At 41.2% G+C, this 17,884-nt stretch overlaps 1 long non-coding RNA gene across 1 annotated transcript; it reads left to right on the top strand.

Annotated features, from left to right (window-relative positions):
* The first annotated feature begins 12,895 nt into the window (after positions 1-12,895).
* On the top strand, positions 12,896-13,531 carry LOC139190035 (uncharacterized). The gene is made up of 3 exons (XR_011574010.1): positions 12,896-13,028; positions 13,112-13,209; positions 13,385-13,531. It is a non-coding gene; the product is annotated as an uncharacterized lncRNA (long non-coding RNA).
* The last annotated feature ends 4,353 nt before the right edge of the window (positions 13,532-17,884 follow it).

Raw genomic sequence — 17,884 nt, 5'->3', positions numbered from 1 at the left:
AATTTGAAAGTTTTTAGAAAGGAGGCATTATTTATTTACTAATTTTCTTGAAAAAGGGAAAGACTGTTCATTTGGTTTTTTTTTTTAAATGAATGGACTAAAAATATTTTTTCTTAAAAAAGGAAAAGAGTGTTCATTTGCTATTTTTTTCATTTTTAATATATATTATGGACTAAAAATAATTGAAAAATAGTTTGGTGCCCTTAGAAAAAAAAATGCATGTGTTTGCTGAATAATTTAAAATGAATAGAAAGGAGAGACATTACTAGGAATCGAGAACCCACAATCTCATAAATAATAAATACCATTGCTACTAAAGAAACAATTTGATAATTAATCAAACTATTTACTATTTACACGAATGTAACATAAACTCATATAAAGTACCCTAATATTTTTGGTGTCTCCAATTTTTTGGGGCTCGGATGGTCGCCTTGCGTGCACTAGGCTTGGGCTGGCCCTGTTCTTTGTGTTTGGTGAATCTAAATTACTATGTATGTTTGAGATATGGTGTTGAGGAAGAGGCTAGATTTTGGATTTAATGACTTCCAGATCAAACAGTGATTCCATTACGTAATTATCTGAATTTATTCTAAAGTATTTGTCTTTTGTATTTCTACAATGATGGTTCAAGGGCTGTAATTAGTATTTTAATCATTTGTTAGTATGTTTTCTAAATAAAAAAACAATTCTTAAAGAAATCATGATTTGTTCACTATTTGATTTTTCCACATGCTGTTTGTTTCTCAATATGTTACTATTTGTTAGTGTTTCGATATTTTTGTATTTAATTGATTACGTTTGTGTCTTTACAGTTTTAAAAGGAAGTTTCAAGTGTTTCCAAATTCAGGATAACAAGCTATACACTTCTAGAAGCTGTTTAGAGTTGTGGTCCAGTTTTGATTATGCCCAATTTTTATTTTAAACTTAAATTAAAAAAAAATGATTTAGGGTTATTGAAACTTTAAAAACACGTCCTGCAATTAAATGCAAAGATTGTGGGGTCTAAGAAGAGAAGAAAATGGAAATAGTAGCACAATACTACTACTACTACTACTAATAGCATCACGAAATTGACTTTTGGGTAAGCTTCCATTGTCACATCCCAGACTGGCTCCGCTGTAGCACAATATTGTCCGTTTTGGGCTTACCATTCCCTCACGGTTTTGTTTCTGGGAACTCACGAGCAACTTCCGAGTGGGTCACCCATCCTAGGATTGCTCTGACTCGAACTCGCTTAACTTCAAAGTTCCGATGGAATCCGAAGCCAGTGAGTTCTCAAAATGCCTTGTATTATAGGGAGGAGAGCATTTACATATAAGACACATCACCCCCTCTCTATTGGTCGATGTGGGATCTCACAATCCACCCCACTTAAGGGGAACCCGGCATCCTTGCCGGCACATTCGTACTGAGCGGGAAAGTGGCTCTAATACTAAATTGTCACATCCTAGTCTTGGCTCTGCCGTAGCACGATATTGTCTGCTCTGAGCTCCAGCCACGCCTTCACGGTTTTCTTTGGGAACTCACACGAGAACTTCCCAGAATAAGTGACCCACTGGGAAGTTCTCATATGAGTTCCCAGAAACAAAACCGTGAGGGTGTGGCTGGAGCCCAGAGTAGACAATATCGTGCTACGGCGGAGCCGAGACTGGGATGTGACATCCACTCTCTACGTATAATGGGTAACTAGAGTTGTAAACATCGTTCTACATATATGTTGTTGAACACTTAATATGGTTGCACATATATATAGAACTTTTTGCATGTTTAATACACTTTCAAACATCGCAGCATCGTGCGGGGCACCTAATAGTGAATTGTGAAATTTGTTATGCTTATTGATGAACGAATTATATTTCTCGCAAGTGCACGAATCGATATGATAGTATAGCAAGCAAAAAGTGCACAGAGATTTGTAAAGTTACCTAATTCAGTCCAATTATGCAATACCCACAAGAATAAAAATAACGTAAACAACTAAACTACGAAATTCAAATAATTAACCAAAGAGAAGTTGATTTAAGATCAAGTAATCTAAAGTGCAGTAAATTGAAAAGAGAATTTGTGTAATTAATTTCTGAAAACAAAGGTTGAAACACTAGGTATCCGACATCACCATATCAATCCAATTCTATGTCATTAGATAACTTAGTAAGAACAATTCAATTCAGGTTCTAGGGTTCGTTCTTTCTTTAGTATGATTGTCCGTTAGGCGTCCGGGTGTAACCAAGTACTTTTAATCATCAACTTAACCATGGCGTCTACTTTAAATCAGTAATAAAAAAATCCAATAAGTGCAAGAAGAACAAAGAGAGCCAAAAAGTGTCTTAGCATGGCGTTTGCATGAACAACAATTCATTCACCCAAGAGAGCTATCTCAAGGCTAAGCATACGGCGTCTACTATAACCTTGTCTCATACGTCTAAAAATTCATATTAAAGGTAGCTAATCAATAACATGATCATAAAGAATGATTTAAGCACAATGAATGAAACTAGAAACCTTTGAATTGATAAAAGAATAAAGTTAATAAGACAGAGAATCATCATGAAGGCTACATCGGACCCCTAGTAAAGAATTTAGTTACTCATAGCCAATTACAGAATGTCATAGTTATGAAAATCATAAATACAAAATCTGACAACGATATTGAAAGAGAACCCTTGGTGTCTGGCTTCCTCCTTACGTCAATCGTCTAAAACAATATGGATGAAGTGAGTCTCTCTCCCACAACGCTGCTGCTCATCCTCATGTAAATAAACGTAAGAGGAAAATAGAGTTCAGGTCAGCCTTTGCCGCATTGTTAAATTCCAGCCTAAATAGGAGTCCCAATATTATTATCTTTCGGTTTCCTGACTCAAACTGAACTCCAATTATTCAGAATTGTGTAGAATTCATGAACTGACCTTCTCGCACTAAAACATGTATAATTTCTTCTAGAAGCATCAGAATCATGTTCTGTAAAATTCTCCTGAAATTAGACATCCAGAGCTTTCCGAACATATGTGGCACAACACCCAGTTCGTCCTGATGGATTTCTGACCACCCAACGAAAATGACAGTTCTGCGCAACACCTTCCAGCTCCAGTTATAATTTCCAAATAGCAACCATTAAATTGCAGATTAGCATCTGATGATCGTTGGAATACTTCTTGACTTCAGTTCTTCCCAACTTTGATCCCTTTTAGCCTTAAAATCACCAAAAGACTCCGAAGTCTTCTCTATGGTCCATTATCTACAAAATACGCACTAGACACCTCAAACAACCAATTTCACAAGAAAACATAGCATAAAACTTAGGAAATAAGGGCAATATAAATGTATAAATGTTGTGCTATCACTTATTTGTACTAGTTTTGTATTAGTCTCCAATTTCCAAAAACAACCCAATTCAAAATTCAAATTTAACACAAAGTTAAGTAGTTTATTAGTGTTGGTATGGAAACGTTTAAAAATGACTAAGATTACTAAATGAATTTGTAAGAAATGGATTTAATCTCATTCTGTTGCTTACTGACTTTCAAAGATTTGAAAGTAATGAGTATGAATCCGATTCATGTGTTTACTAGCATCCAAAGAGTGGAAAAAATAAATTAATTTAGGTATCTCATATCTTCTCATACCTTAGAAAAATATGGATACGGGACTCAATCCTTCATATCCATTATCCACGTTTTGTTGGGTTTTACAGCTCAAAATTAGGATGATGTAGAAATTAAGTTTATGTTACCTATTTTTGCTTGGTGTTCTATTTGGGTTTGGATTTGACTTCTTGGTTGGATTCCTTGCTTGGTGGAGAGATTTTGATAATTACCTATTTGATTAGGATTTGGATTTACTTCCTATTAGGATTCCTATGTAAACCTAAGTCCAATGCTCTATAAATAGGACATTAGGGTTTAGTTAATTTTTTTTTTTGTGGCTCATTTGTGTGGCAATTTGGTAAGAGTAAATTTGGGTGAGTTAGAGAGCAACTTGGAAGAATCTTCTCCGTTAGTTTTGGGTTCTCTACTCGTTTGGTTTAGGGTTTGTAATTTGTGGGATTTGGGTTGTCAGAGTTTAAACACTCTTTTGTAATCTCCGTTTGTTTAGTGAAATTTCTCGCCGTGCTTCGCCTATGGACGTAGGCTTTATGCCGAACCACGCTAAATCTCTTGTGTTCTTATTTTTGAGATTTTTTGTTTTAGCTTTCACCTATGACGTTGATATTTGGTAATTTGTTATAATGCGCTTCTGCTTGTGCATATAAGTACAACAAGTGTTATCGGAGCTTGATAGGAGCATATTTATGCGCCTTAGTTAGCTAGTTCTTATGCATTTATGTTATGTTTTCTTAGTTAAGTTAGTCTTTAAGCTATTTTCATGTGTTTTCAGGTTTTAGAGACAAAGTGAGCAAAAGGATGCAATTTGGAGCATTTTGGAGCAAAATTGGGCTAGAATGGAGTTCATGCACATGAAGCACAAGGGATGGACGAATTTGAGGAATTGATGAAGCTTGGAAGGCGTTTCAAAGTTGAAGACTTGAAGATACCAAGTTTCCTAGTTGAAGTAGGAAAGAGCTTACATGAAGGATTCCTAAATGAAGAAGGATTCCTAATCAATGTAGGAGTCCTAATTGAAAATGGATTCCTAGACGAATGAAGTTTCCAACTCAAGCAAGGTTTCCTATGTGAAGAAGAAGAGTAAAGTCAAAGAATCAGCTCAAGAGAATGATCTTATCCAAAAACCTCATCCATAACCTTATCTTAGCTTATCTTATCTTATCCAATCAAACCTTATCCTATCTTATCCTATCCTATCTTATCCTTATCCTAAACTATCCACATTTCAGCCACTTAGGAGGGTTTCTAATTAGATTAGGATGCTTAAAATTGGATTTCTAGAAGCCCTATCCCTTCCTAGATAAGTGCCGCACCCTATACCTTAATTCCCTCGGAATTTCAGATTTCTAAAAGCCTTATCTTTTCACACTCTTTGTGCCGCACCTTATCTCCCAATCCCTTTGGGTTTTTGACTTGTTTTCCTTATAGGATTGTATGTTATTATCCTATGCAACTTAGGCTTTTAAAACCTTGTCCTTGGCTACCTAGGAGATGGGATTTTCAGCCTATAAATACAAGGCCTTGCCGCACATATCACTCACCACCCTCTACCAGATTTTCACTACACCATTCACCTAACCTTCCCTCATTGTGCCGTGAGTTTGCAAGGAGAAGAAGGAAGACAACTTGGAGCCGTGCATGCCATTCAAGGAGCTTGGATTGTGGAGCGTTTCTAGGTGTTTTCTATCTTTATGTCAATGTTTAAATATATTTATTTTTGTTTATTTGCGAACATGAGGAACTAATTTCTTTATAGTTAGAGGGGAATTCAAAGCCATGATCATATGTTTTATATAACTTGATTTCTTCCAATTATGATTTCATGAATCGTGAATGTGGTTTACTTATCTATTTGATTGATAACATGTTTATGTATGTTGATTGAGGGTCGACACTTAGTTTACATGCATGAATTTGATGCTAGAGTATAAGGCAATTTCACCTAATCGTTATTAACTTATATTCATAAGTAGTAAAAGTCGCTAGTCACGATTGTGTTAAGTAAATCCTAGGCAAGAGTAACATGCGTATCCCATAGTTATGAATGCCTCGTCAATGCTTATGATTTCCATTGAACTTAATGATCTTTGATATGTGTCTCTATCATGCGTATTCCATAGTTGGGTCCTTGATAAGAATAATTTGGTTGTAATGCGTATCCCATTCAATTCAATGAATCTAGGGAAATTTGAGAATTAATTGGTCAATCTAGTTAATTTGGGGCATTGTCATTCATGGTTTATTGAAAGAGTAATTGGAAATCGAGTCGTATGCATATGTTTCATGTGTGGAGAAGGAACCTTCTAACTAGCCTTTCACCATCTTAGTTTTCATCAAAACGTTTTTGTCAAAGTTTGTTTTCAAAGTTTCTGTTTTCAAAGTTAAATTCGTCCAAAATCAATCCCCCTTTACTTAGTTGAGTCATAGTAGTTAGAAATCACTTTAGTTTGTGTTTTTAAGTGTCTTAGGTCAAGTTAAAACCAATTTTTGTCCAAGTTTGTGTCTAGTGTTCAAAACTGCCCAGATTGTGGTTTTAAGGCAGTTTTGAGTGTTTTTGGGCTGTTTTGAGTCTTTTGGTTTGTTTTGGTGTTTTAAAGTTTAGTTTTGCATTCTTTGAGTCTAGTTTAGTGTTTTAAACTTGTTTTTACGTATTTGAGTCAGTTTTCAAGTGATTTTGCAATCCCTCCTAATCCCCGGTTTAGAACGATCCCTACTTACATACTTTGCTACAATTGATAAAAAGAGGGTTAATTTGTGTGTCAACATAATTTTCACATCAAATTTTGGCGCCGTTGCCGGGGATTAGCAAAGTTGCTAATCCCTTGGATTGTTTTATTTCAATTTGTTGATTTGAGTCCAGATTTTGACTTTGTTTTTGTTTCGTGTTTTTAGGTACTAGTTTATGACTCGGAGCTCTCATCCGGTTCGTGAACACATCTTGGACTTTGACGACGATTTTGATCGAGAGTTGAGACGAAAGAGGAAGAATCCAGAACCTAGTGAATCAAGTTCAAATTCAGAAGTCGAAGTTGAGATTGAGGAAGAGGAACCCACGGCACAAGTGGGTGAAGTTGAGGCAGTCATGGCACAAGACAATTGTACAATCAAGGAGCTCTCGGCTTCGGGATTGGACAATGCCTCACCTCTATGTATTCAATATCCGGCGGCTGCCCAAGGAAAGACCGAGGATTTCGAGTTAAAGTCAAGTTTGCTCCACCATATTCCGAAGTACCATGGGTTGTCCATGGAGGATCCTAACAAGCACTTAAAAGAATTCGAGGTGGTGTGTTCAAGCATGACTCCAATCAATGTCGACGGGAGTATATTGAAGATGAAGGCTTTTCCCTTTTCTCTCATGGAAAAGGCGAAAGATTGGTTGTATGAATTAGCTCCCGGAACGGTCACATCTTGGGAGAGCATGAAACGAGCTTTCTTGGAGAAGTTTTTCCCAACTTCTCGAGTCATCCTCCTACGAAAAAGGATAAGTGGAATTCAACAAGAAGAAGGTGAGTCTTTTCCTACATACTATGAACGGTTTAAATCTCTCGTTGCTTCTTGTCCACAGCATCAAATGAAGGAGGAGTTTCTGCTACAATACTTCTACGAGGGACTTCTACCAATCGAACGACAAATGCTAGATGCTTCGGCGGGATGAGCTTTGGTGGACAAGACCCCCACGACAGCAAAGACTTTGATTGCCAATCGAGCGTTGAACGCTCAATAATACGAAGGTGTTGGACAAAGAGGCACCCCACGGCAACACCAAGTGAATGAGGTAAGTGTTATAACCGAACTTCAAAATCAAATGGCTAACCTTACTACTTTGCTTTCTCAGGTTGTGGAAGGGCCAAAAGTTCAAAATGTAAGTGCGTGTGGCGTATGTTCCATGCAAGGACACCCTACGGACAAGTGCCCACAATTGATTGAGAATGGAGGGTGGGATACCCTCAATGCCGTGGGCTTTGGGCAGCAATACCAACAAAGGAATGATCCATTTTCTAACACCTACAATCCCGGTTGGCGTGATCATCCAAATTTCAAATGGCGAGAACCCCAACAAGGCCAACAACAAAGCACGTTTAGGCAACAACCCCCGGGTTTCTATCAAAAGCCGTTTGCACCAAATCAAACCCAAGCACAACCCGCCAAAAAATCAGGTTCTTCTATTGATAATGATCAAATTTTTAATTTACTCACTTCTATGGCGTAGGGCATGCAGACTAGGGACAAGAAGGTGGACGAGTTGGAGAAGCAAGTGGGGCAAATTGCCGAGTTTATGGGACAGTTTCGAGACCAAGGAAGACTCCCTAGTTCAACCGTTGCAAATCCAAAGGGGGGTTTCGAAACAGCCAAAGCAATTACATTAAGGAGTGGCAAACAAGTTGGGACCGAACCCCAAGCATCCAATTCAAGTCAAAAAGAGGATGAAAAACTATCGTTTGAGGAAGAACCCCAAACCTCAACCACGGCAAGGATGGAACACCCTATGCCGCAGCCTCCTTGCAATTCCAAACCATATAATTCGGCCAAGGTAAGCTCAAAACCGAATTCTTCTAGTTCTATTCCACTAAACGTGCCTTTCCCTAGCAGGTTGAAGCAATCCAAGAAGGAAGAGACCGAGAAAGACATTTTGGAGACGTTTCAGAAAGTACAAGTCAATATACCTCTTCTTGACGCCATTAAGCAAGTACCTAGGTACGCCAAGTTTTTGAATGAACTATGCACAACAAGAAGGAGAATTTCGAACAAAGAGGTGGTCCAGGTAAGTGAGAATGTTTTCGCTGTTTTGCAAAGAAAACTACCCCCTAAATGCAAAGATCCGGGTAGTTTTACAATTCCATGCTTTATAGGCAATACTAAATTTATTTAGGAGCTTCAATTAACGTCATGCCATACTCAATATATGCATCCATGAACTTAGGAGAGCTTAAAAACGATGGTGTCATAATTCAATTAGCCGATCGTTCTAATGCATATCCGAAAGGAGTTTTGGAAGATGTGTTGGTGCAGGTGGATAACTTGATATTTCCAGCGGATTTCTATGTCTTAGAGATGGAGGACTCACCAAATGTCACCCCATTGCCGATTCTACTTGGGAGGCCTTTTGTTGATGCACAAAATCAGCGAAGACTTTGGTACAACAGAAAGTGTCAGGTTTTGTGACCTTCGCTTGGTTGCTTGGTTGCTTCAGTCACTAGTGAGGATAAGTACGTAAATGAATAGAGACAGAGAAGCAAACACAGGATGTACGTGGTTCACCCAGATTGGCTACGTCCACGGAGTAGAGGAGTTCTTATTAGTAGTGAAGGGCTTACACAAGTACAAAGGATCAAGCTCTCAATTTAGTGAGTTCTTGTGAATGATTTAACACAAAATGGCATTAGGCAATATTGTGGGGGAATGACCCCTATTTATAGAAAAACTTGTAGCTTTGTCACATTGACATGTGTCATGTTATGATTGGTTCTTGATGTTGACACGTGCTGCGCTCTGATTGGCTTCTAATCTTGACACGTGTCGAGTAGTGATTGGCCTCCTGGTCGGAGGGGAACTCTTCTGGGTCCTTGACAGTATAGCGTTGGCCGGTGCTCGGTAGTTTCGGGATTGGTCAAGTATGGTACAAACAGTGCTCCCCTAAGTTCCCGAGTGAGGGAAACTCCTCGGTTGGGGACTTGCAAGATCCAATCCCTTGAGTAATCACGAAACTTCTAAGTACCGAAGTGTGGTCTGATCTTCATCTGCCCTTCTCTGGAAGTACTTTTCCTCCATCCGGGAATGGTGTATTTAGCTGATGTTGACGCACAAGGTAATGTATCAATTTCACTTGAAGCTTAGTTGTAGTTTCGGGCTTAGTCAAGTGTGATACAAACCCTATAGTAGGAGTCCCCCAAGTCGCCGAGCTAGGAGATCTGCCGAAAGAGGTGACAGACAAGGTAAGCAGTCAAACTTCCAAGTAAGCAACCCAGGATCAGAGGTTTGACTTCGGCTTCCGGTTGATTGTTCTCCTTCTCCTTGTCTCTCATTCAACTGCCAGGATAAGGAGAAGCAAATGGATAAGAGATGATATGAGATACTTTTGCTTTTGAAGAAGTAACTTTCCACAGGCTTATTCTTGAACTGTGCTGGAGGGTTTTCTGGTGCCCTTCAGAGTATAAGGCCGACTAAAAAATTTGAGGGTCAAAACAAGTCCATCAAATCTAGAGTACGTTCGACCTTGATGATATGGGATACTTTTGCTGTTGACGGAATAATGAATGTGGTATGGAAAGGTGTCGTGCTGTAGTGATCTGTTTCAGCTCACCGTTGAACCTTCTGCTTCAATCTTTTGCATGGCAGAAGTGGTGTGCAACCTTTGCATTTAAATGGTCCTTCAGAACATTCCTTCATAGTGACTCATCCACGCTTGGCAGCTTCAGTGTAAAGAGCTAATATCTGATCAACTGTCATGAGGTATTTGCCGGTGGAATTCGTGACCTTGACAGCAGTTGAGGATGAGTACTCGAGAGCAATGCTAAGTAAGCAACCAGGCAAAGGCTCCAGGCAGTCAGTTCCAAATTGGAGGTTTGATTTCAGGTTCCGACTGACTGCTCTCTTTCTCCTTGTCCTGCAGGTGTGGACAAGGACAAAGACAAAGACAGGGAGAAAGCATGATATGGGATACTCTTGCTTTCGACCCTGATGATATGAGATACTCTTGTTCTTGGTGTGGCTTATTTGCTGAGGTATTATCGGGGGGAAATAAAGCTGAGTATTTCGAGAGGTTATGTTGATGGTGCCTTTTCGAACGCGAGAAAGGGTTGAGCATTTTTGCAGGTTTGCCTTTCCGTTGAGGAGGGAGGTCAATGTATATAGGGATTTCCCAATAACAAGTAGTAATGCTATTCCTTTACCCTTCTTGGTCACAGCAATGTAGTGGGAGCTGCCAGCTTCACGTGTTTTAATTTTGTCAGAGCACTTTGAAAAAGTGGTATGTGGTATCTGGAAAGCTGATATTACGTGTGAAGATTACAGACAAGCTTTATCTAAGGAAATCTGGCTCTCGAAGTTCTGAGAGTTGTGCCTCTTCGGTTTTCGAACAAGCAATCCCGTCGAGGATCTGACTCTCGAGATTCGGAAAGCGGTGCTACTCCGGTTTTTGAGAAAGTAATTATGTTGGGAGTCTTTTCTCGAATGTGAGTAAAGATTGGACGTTCTTGCCAACCTGTCTTGCCGCAAAACATGGAGGTCGACACACATAGGGACTTTCCAGCTGTCAAGCAGTGGTGCTGTTCCTTTACCCTTATGGGTAATAGTAGGGTAGCTGGAACTTCGAAATTCTCGTGCCTAAACTTTGTCAGAGATCTTTGACAAAGTTATATGTGGTACCCGAGGAGTTGATGGTGCATATGGAGAGCGGTGATTGAACAGTAAGATTCACGTGCTTTCTACTTCACCAGAAATCTTCGACAGATTGCCCGTAATTTCCGCAAAGCTGATTGTGCATGTGACAGGTGCTGATGAGGCTGAAAAAGCAGGTGCTTCTTCGATTTCTGAGATCGGCCCTCGTGGTCTCTGAGCAGCCCAGCTTTTGAGAAAGCAAACGCCTCTTCGATTTCTGAGATCGGCCCTCGTGGTCTCTGAGCAGCCCAGCTTTTGAGAAAGCAAACGCCTCTTCGATTTCTGAGATCGGCCCTCGTGGTCTCTGAGCAGCCCAGCTTTTGAGAAAGCAAACGCCTCTTCGATTTCTGAAGCTCCGTCGAGTGCAGATTTTTATAGAGGCTGGCATTAAGTTCCACATCACACTTGAATCTCTACCAGTAGAAGCTCATTTCTTGCACTTCTAAGATCTTGATTTGTCTGACCTCTTCCTTCTTCAACACATTTGAAAATGTCTGGACCCTCCGACCGTCGTTTTGACTTGAACCTTGGAGAAGAGACAGCCACGCCTTCTCCAGACAACATATGGCGCCCATCCTTCATATCCCCTACTGGTCCTCTTACCGTTGGGGATTCTGTGATGAAGAATGATATGACCGCTGCAGTGGTGGCCAGGAACCTTCTCACTCCCAAAGATAATAGACTACTTTCCAAACGGTCTGATGAGTTGGCTGTTAAGGACTCTCTGGCTCTTAGTGTTCAGTGTGCAGGTTCTGTGTCTAATATGGCCCAACGCCTATTTGCTAGAACCCGCCAAGTTGAATCATTGGCTGCTGAAGTGATGAGTCTCAAACAGGAGATTAGAGGGCTCAAGCATGAGAATAAGCAGTTGAACCGGCTCGCCCATGACTATGCTACAAACATGAAGAGGAAGCTTGACCAGATGAAGGAATCTGATGGTAAGGTTTTACTTGATCATCAGCGGTTTGTGGGTTTGTTCCAAAGGCATTTATTGCCTTCGTCCTCTAGGGTTGTACCTGGTAATGAAGCTTCAAATGATGAACCTCCAATGCCTCCTCCTTCTGGGGTTTTGTCAAGTACTGAGGCTCCGGATAACCACCCTCCGGTGCTTTCTCTTTCTGGGGCTCTACCGACTGCTGAGACTTCCCCTAAGCAACCTTTGTGAAGGCTCCCTTTTGTTTGTTTATTTTGACTCATGTATATGTACATATTTGTGGCTTATCGAAAATATTAATAAATAAGCTTTGCTTCATTTCAACATATTGTGTTAAATACACCAAAGCCTTCTTCATAAAGTTCTTTGAATTTTTGCTTTTGTTGAAACCTGTATTGTTGAAGCTTTGTGAGTGAAGCATGTAGTTTGAGGTAGTGTTCCCTTAATTTCCCGAGTGAGGAAAACTTCTCGGTTGGAGACTTGAAAAATCCAAGTCACTGAGTGGTTGTGAGACTGCCGAGTATCAAGGTGCAGTAGCATATGGTGGGAGTCCCCCAAGTCTTCAGGCGAAGAGAGTTGCCGAATGAGGTGTCTCGCGTGTTACTAATTTGTCAAAGTAACGAATCCTTGTTTCGATGTCACACATTCGTATATGCTTTATCTAAAAATATTTCCAACTTTTGTGTGTTTGATGCTGCATGCTATTGACTAGACAAGATCAAGTGCAATTAGTAGTTTTTCTCTCTTTTTCATCTTTTCTTTGGTGGAATTGCTTTTCGTTTCCACTAATCAGCCTGAGTGGATGCAAGATAACACCTTTCTCTATAGCTCAGATTGCAAAGTCGTCTTCATGAAAGTTTTTCCTTATCTTGTGAACTACAACATATCCAAATTTGAGATCCATCGGAGTAGTACAACTTCAGAAATTCAAGTATGATGAGTAACTGTTCATCAATGTTCTGTTAATCCGTCAGACTTGTTGTGAGCTTCGAAACTCCATTTTCTCTTGTTCAGATCAACATACTTTCTTCATCGAAGTTGTTCCTCAGCTTGTGAAATACAACATATCCAAATTTGAGATCCCTCGGAGCAGTATAACTCCAGAAATCCAGGTATGATGAATGACTGGTTATTATTTTTCTGTCAACCCGTCAGATTTGTTGTGAGCTTCGAAACTCCATTTTCTCTTGTTCAGATCGGTATGCTTTCTTCATTGAAGTTGTTCCTCAGCTCGTGAACTACAACATATCCAAATTTGAGATCCCTCGGAGCAGTATAACTCCAGAAATCCAGGTATGATGAATGACTGGTTATTATTTTTCTGTCAACCCGTCAGATTTGTTGTGAGCTTCGAAACTCCATTTTCTATTGTTCAGATCGGCATGCTTTCTTCATTGAAGTTGTTCCTCATCGTCTCTTTCATAACATATCAAAAATTCAGAATGAACTAATGGTTAAATATTTCCAGATCTTCGAAACATCACAGCAGCTTCGAAATCTGCAAGAATCCGACTGTCATGTTTGGAGCTTCAACACTTTAATTTCCGTCGCTCAAACAGAAATGGTTCCTTCTTGAAAGTTGTTCATATGCTCAAGAACTATAGGGTGTCCAAAATTCAGCTCAATGGGAGAAGAGCAGAGGTTGCAGAAATTTGATAGATGAAAGGAGGCGGAAGAGGGAGAGAGAGAAAAAGTCTCTTGGGTGGATTTCTATTTTGGGGCAGATTCCAATTTTTGTAGCACCTTCATTATTGATGAATTGCTTGTACTTTTGTCCATTATGAAACTTGGGACTTTGGCTTGTTGTTGGATCTATTATAATATGTTTGGGAACATATATAAGTGAATAAATAAGAAGGAAAATTTTGGGCCCTTGTGGGTGTAAAACAAAAAATGTTTATGTTTACCCAAGTGTTTTTGTACAAGTTCAAGGGCATCTTGGGTTTTGTGAACAAAATTTGTTTATTTGGAGCAAGGTTTTGTGTTGAAGCTTTGTAGGTGAAGCTTTGGTGTTGAAGCTTTCTAGGTGAAGCTTTGATGGTGAAGCTTTGTAGATGAAGCTTTTTTAGGTGAAGCTTTTCGGGTGAAGTTTTTTTTTTTGGGTGAAGCTTTGTGGGTGAAGCTTTTTAGGTGAAGCTTTGTGGGTGAAGCTTTGGAGGTGAAGCTTTTCGGGTGAAGCTTGTTGGGTGAAGCTTTTTAGGTGAAGCTTTGTGGGTGAAGCTTTTTTAGGTGAAGCTTTGTGGGTGAAGCTTTGGAGGTGAAGCTTTTCGGGTGAAGCTTTTTGGGTGAAGCTTCTTAGGTGAAGCTTTGTGGGTGAAGCTTTGGAGGTGAAGCTTTTCGGGTGAAGCTTTTTGGATGAAGCTGTTTTTTTTTTTTTTTTTTTTTTTTTTTTTTTGGGCGCTTGACACGGTCTTCATTTGCTTGTTTTGTAGTGACTGTGGAAGACGGATTGCTTTCTGATTGAGAAGGGTTCTGGCATCGCTTGCTATGAATGTAAAAGAGTGAGGGCTGAGTTGGCTAAATTACCTCTTTATTGAATTCATTGCCAAATGGCCTTCATTACATAGGATGCCGAACGGCTATAGCTCAACACTTGTACATCGTGAGTCTATTTGTAGTAGTACTTCAAGTGATCAGCGTTCCATGGATGGCCAAGGGTCTTGCCATCAGAGCTTCTAAGTGTGTAAGAGCCAGGGCGACTGATGCCAATGACTTCATACGGTCCATCCCAGTTTGGACTAAGTGTGCCTTCACTCGGGACTCTGTCGCAGAGTAATCTTTTCTTTAAGACCCAGTCTCCTATTTTGAAAGAACGAGGCTTGACCCTAGAGTCATAATAGTTGGAGATGCGCTGCTTGTAGGCGACATTCCTCAAGTGAGCTTGGTTTCTGTGTTCCTCGACTAAATCCAAGTTGAGGGTGAGTTGTTTGTCATTTTCACTTTGAATGTAGTTCTAGACTCGGAATGTTGCTTGCTCGAGCTCAACAGGGACAACCGCCTCTGTGCCAAAGGCAAGTGAGAATGGAGTTTCTCCTGTTGAAGTCCGATATGAAGTGCGATATGACCAAAGAACTTGGGGTACAAATTCTGGCCAACAGCCTTTAGCTTTGTCCAAGCTGGTTTTCAAAGTGCGCTTGATTATTTTGTTGATGGCCTCAACTTGTCCATTAGACTGGGGATGAGCTGGAGAGGCAAAGCATAAGTTGATGTTGAACTTAGAGCAGAACAACCTGAACTTCTTGTTGTCAAACTGTCGCCCATTGTCAGTGACTATCGCATTGGGAATGCCGAATCTACAAAGGATGTTCTTCCACACGAAGTCTTCTATCTTTGCCTCAGTAATGGTTGCCAAGGGTTCTACTTCGGCCCACTTTGTGAAGTAGTCCACTGCAACGACTGCGTAACAGACTTTGCCCTTCCCTGCCGGCATTGGGCCGATCAAATCAAGTCCCCACTGGGCGAAGGGCCAAGGGCTGATCATAGGAGTAAGAGGCTCTGGAAGGGAATGAGGAATAGTTGCATATCGTTGACATTTGTCACATGAGCGGGATACTTTGATGGCATCCTGGTGGAGTGTTGGCCAGTAATATCCTTGGCGAAAAGTCTTGTGTGCTAGGGACCGAGATCCAGCATGATCTCCACAGACTCCCTCATGTATTTCCCGAAGGACGATTTCCGCCTCGGCAGGCGTAAGACACCTTAAGTATGGCAGGCTAAAACCTCGCTATTGTGGCGATACCCTTGACGCGGGTTTGACCCACTGCATTGACTGCCTGGGGGCGAGCGCTATTGTGGCGATACCCTTGGTTATCGGGATAGTGTCCCTTACTCTTTTTACTGAAAGGAGAGTGGTGAGGATGGAAATCCTTCCTCTTGCCTTGAAATTGATATGTCTGTTGATTCGGTGAAGCATTATGCAAGGCATGGGGAGGTGCCACTGCTGTTTGGAAAGTCGAGGTCTTCTCATTTAGGTGAGTCTGGCTTCCACCTCCCACTTGTTGATAAAGGATGGTTGTAGGGGGTTTCTCCTGATATGTCTTTGCCTCGGCGGAGGCATGGTTATAAGCCTGCGCCATCACCTCAGAGTAAGTCTTCCAAGTATTGGCATTGATCATGTATTTAAAGAAACAATCACGTAGGCCTGCCGTGAAGGCTTTGAGGGCAGTCTTGTCGTCTGCCTCGGCACACCGGGAGTATTCATGGCTGAAGCGGCCAACATACATACGTAATGACTCGTCTGGCTTCTGGCGGATAGTGTACAAGTCATCTGCAGAGTGCAAGCGATCGGTTTGGAAAATGTGTTGGGAAACAAATAGTTTCCTCAATTCCTCAAATGAGTCTACCGTCTCAGGTGTAAGACGACAATACCAATTTAGAGCTCCACTAGAGAGGGTGGAGGGGAAGAGAAGACATCGCTCTTCGTCGGTGTGCATCCGGTATGCCATGGTGGATTCAAAGAGGTTAAGGTGCTCAATCGGGTCCTCTTTTCCAGTATAAAGTTGCAAGCCAAGCTTTTGCTTTGTCTTTGCTTGAAGGGGGGTGTTGAGGATCCTCCTTGTAAGAGGGCCAGGCCTGGGTTGGTTCCAGTCAGGTATTTCAGCCTGACGTTCAGCCTTCAACTTGTTTACTTCCTCAAGAAGTTGTAGGACAAGGGGGTCCTGAGCGGAGTTATGTGTCACTGGAGCTTTCTTTCGTAAATCTCCATCTCCTCTTGGAATTAGGAAGGTTTGATCAAGGGCATGTGATTTTTCCCTGGACTCGCTGTACTGGCTTCCAGGGTATGTCTGTCGGAACACCTCTGAGTCCCCTGTACCCTCATGTCTCTCTGGGACTTGTTGCCCCTTCCCCAAATTGGTGGCCGGCTTGGGCCGTGGCAGGGGACCGAGTCTCTCAGAAATCCTTGGGTCATTAATCTTTGAGCTTATATGGATGGAATTCTCTCGACGTTGCTTCAGGAAATCCCGACAATCGCGAAAGACGGCTTTCGATCCTTCTGCCCCTTCAGCAAAGAGGTGTCTCCCTCCACTTCTCATGGTTCGGGTCGAAGCAACTGGGTTAAGAGAAGCCTCATGTTGATTATCAAGTCGAGGGGTAATCTGTTCCCTATCAGGGATATCTATGTCGAATGCATGTGACCCTCCATGTTGGAGGGCACCCAGTTGATGGTTGACTTCCACGGGGGCAACAAGCTCGCGTGTCTGAGCTTGCCTAGCTTCGTGGAGTGTCTCGAAGAGCTTCTCATATTGCTCCTGGAGGACCTCATTCCTCATTGCTATCTTGTTGTTCTGAGCTTCCAACTCATCGACTTTAGCTTGAAGAAGAACTCGTTTTCCTTCATTCTTTCGTTGTTTCGCACTATGTGCAAAGGGGGGTGTCATTCTGTGTGCTGTGGCTTCCTTCGCTTCCCATGCTGGAGAGGGATGCCTGATCAAAAGAAAGTGTACGAATGATAGAAACCAGCTTGACACAGCTGAAGAGAGTAGGAATAAGTGTCGTTTCCCACAGACGACGCCAAATGTTGATGCACAAAATCAGCGAAGACTTTGGTACAACAGAAAGTGTCAGGTTTTGTGACCTTCGCTTGGTTGCTTGGTTGCTTCAGTCACTAGTGAGGATAAGTACGTAAATGAATAGAGACAGAGAAGCAAACACAGGATGTACGTGGTTCACCCAGATTGGCTACGTCCACGGAGTAGAGGAGTTCTTATTAGTAGTGAAGGGCTTACACAAGTACAAAGGATCAAGCTCTCAATTTAGTGAGTTCTTGTGAATGATTTAACACAAAATGGCATTAGGCAATATTGTGGGGGAATGACCCCTATTTATAGAAAAACTTGTAGCTTTGTCACATTGACATGTGTCATGTTATGATTGGTTCTTGATGTTGACACGTGCTGCGCTCTGATTGGCTTCTAATCTTGACACGTGTCGAGTAGTGATTGGCCTCCTGGTCGGAGGGGAACTCTTC

The sequence above is a fragment of the Malus domestica genome, chromosome 12 (genome assembly GCF_042453785.1).
Source record: "Malus domestica chromosome 12, GDT2T_hap1".
Classification (NCBI taxonomy): Eukaryota; Viridiplantae; Streptophyta; class Magnoliopsida; order Rosales; family Rosaceae; genus Malus; species Malus domestica.
Note: the sequence above shows the minus strand (reverse complement) of the source record. Positions and strands in the feature narration are given on the sequence as shown.